Source organism: Aplysia californica, unplaced genomic scaffold (assembly GCF_000002075.1).
Source record: "Aplysia californica isolate F4 #8 unplaced genomic scaffold, AplCal3.0 scaffold00002, whole genome shotgun sequence".
NCBI classification, from domain to species: domain Eukaryota; kingdom Metazoa; phylum Mollusca; class Gastropoda; order Aplysiida; family Aplysiidae; genus Aplysia; species Aplysia californica.
Window position 1 is genome coordinate 832,083 of NW_004797272.1, and position 2,585 is coordinate 834,667.

Here is a 2,585-nt window from a genome sequence, read left to right on the forward strand (position 1 = left end):
CAAAAAAATCAATGCAAAGAAGACAAGGAATGAGAAACTGAGAGGGAAATGACGTGGGCTATGGACAAAGAGGGCAGACAGGTAAACTGGGAGACCGATAAGAAAGAAAATAAATATTGGAAAAACGATTGGGGGGGGGGGGGGGGGGGTAATTGTGAAAAAAAAAACCCATTGTAAATGATTATTGGAACCAACACATGATTAACGCCTCTCTAGCTTCAGACAACAGCCTATAATACAACCACAATTGCCCCAAACTTCAGATTCATATGATCGGTATTGCAAAAACATGTATTATTCATGTATCAAGGACTACTATACTCAGTATAGTAGTCCTTGTCATGTATATAATATACTGCACACTGAGTGTTTGCACGGGTCCACAGTACGAAGTGAATAGGACAGACAGAGAGACAGACAGACAGACAGACAGACATACAGACAGACAGACAGACAGACAGAGGAGGGGGGAGAGGAGGTATGTAGAAAGATGCCTACAGAGTAATCGTTGTACTATTATTAATGTTTTTATTACTGCTATTATTATTATTATTATTATTATTATCATCATCATTATTATTATTGTTATTATTATTATTATTACTATTATTATTATTATCACAATTATTATCACTATTATTATTGTTATTATTATTAATATTATTATTATTATTATTATTATTATTATTATTAATATTATTATTATTATTATTATTATTTAAAAAATATCATCATCATTATTATTTTTATTACTGTTATTATTAGCAATACCATTGTATTATTATCTTTAATATTCTTCTTCTCATTATTAGTATGATTTTCATCATCATCATCATTGTTAGTTATATTGTTACTACAATTATTATTATTATTATTATTATTATTATTATTATTATTATTATTATTATTATTATTATTATTATTATTATTATGAACTGAAAGTAATCGATAATGGGCACACCCTTCGCGAAGCATATTATGCCAAATCTACTTGAAGAAATACAATCCTCTAGACTGCTTTAAAAATCAAAGTAATATAATATGGACTCTTTTGTCAACTCTCCTGTCAAATTAAGGGGATCAATATCTAAGACGGGGTGATATAGAATGACATTTTTGTGTGTGATTATGCTTTATGTGTGTGCTTGCTGTATATAGAAGAGGCCGAGAAACTGCTCTGTGTGTGCATGTGTGTGTGTGTGTGAGTGTGAGTGTGTGTGTGTGTGCGTGCGTGTGTGTGTATGTGTGGGTGGGTGTGTGGGTGTGAGAGAGAGAGAGTGGGAGAGAGATAAAGTGAGAGAGAGAGATAGATAGAGAGAGGGGGGTGCGTGCGCGCGCGCGCACGTGTGTGTGTGTGTGTGTGTGTGTGTGTGTGTGTGTGTGTGTGTGTGTGTGTGTGTGTGTGTGTGTGTGTGTGTGTGTGTGTGTCTGAGTCTGTGTTCATGTCTACATATGCATTGTTTGTGTACGCTTGTGAGATTAAGTTTGCATTATCGTATTTACATTGTTGTGCATGTGCGTGATGAATGCCTTTCTATGTTGATGCTGAAGCTGGTGATTTCCTGGAATGTTCGCATAAAATGTCCGTTGTGGATCAATTGAGTGAGCTTTATCATTATCATTATTATTATTATCATTATTATTATTATTATTATTATTATTATTATTATTATTATTATTATTATTATTATAATCATCAGCATTATTATTGTTATCATTATAATTAGCCTATTTTTATTAATATTGTTAGCCTATTCTTATCATTATTACCAGTATCGCTGTTGTTGTTTCGTTATTATATTGTCATATTCATCATAGTAGTAGTAGTAGTAGCAGTAGCAGTAGTAGTAGTAGTAGTAGTAGTAGTAGTAGTAGTAGTAGTAGTAGTAGTAGAAATAATCATATTGATATTAAAAGCAAAAGGCGGGGACTTCATGGAAACAGCTAGAAATGGATGCATAGGACAGGCTTCGCTGGAGAAATGTTGTTGATGGTCTATGCTCCACTGAGAGTTAAAAAGGGCAAGAGAGAGAGAGAGTGAGAGAGAGAGAGAGAGAGGGGGAGAGAGAGAGAGAGAGAGAGAGAGAGAGAGAGGGGGGGGGGGAATAGATAGAGAGAGAGAGAGAGAGAGAGAGAGAGAGAGAGAGAGAGAGAGAAATTAATATCAATTTTTATTATTATCATCGTTTTAATTTTTATTATTATTGTATTTCAGAAGTATTAATGCAATACATGTATTTATGTTATTTTGATGTAAAAGTTCGGCAAAATGAACTCACTGAAAACTCTTTTTCCAGCGTGTTGAGCTGTGTCACTGTGTACGCCTGTCTCTGTCTCCGGCGTCTGCCTCGAATTGGGGCCAGTGGCTGGACATCTTGACCGCTTGTTGAGATCTCTGTGTAACGAGAACAGAACCACACAAAAATACAAGCTTGTTGAATTAAACAGTTAATTTGGTTCGCTTTCATATGTTTAAGTGTTTGTGTGTGTGTGTGTGTGTGTGTGTGTGTGTGTGTGTGTGTACGTGTGTGTTTGTGTGTGTGTGTGTGTTTATTTGTTTGGGTGAGCCGGTGTGTGTGTGGGGG

The 2,585-nt window shown here is 35.0% G+C and overlaps 1 long non-coding RNA gene across 1 annotated transcript in view; it reads right to left on the reverse strand.

The window, feature by feature from the left end:
• LOC118477211 overlaps positions 1-2,390 on the reverse strand; it is a 3,888-nt gene extending 1,498 nt beyond the window's left edge. Inside the window, exon 1 of the long non-coding RNA XR_004858221.1 lies at positions 2,280-2,390. This is a non-coding gene — a long non-coding RNA (uncharacterized LOC118477211). The remainder of the gene's footprint in view (positions 1-2,279) is intronic.
• Between the last annotated feature and the right edge of the window lie 195 nt (positions 2,391-2,585).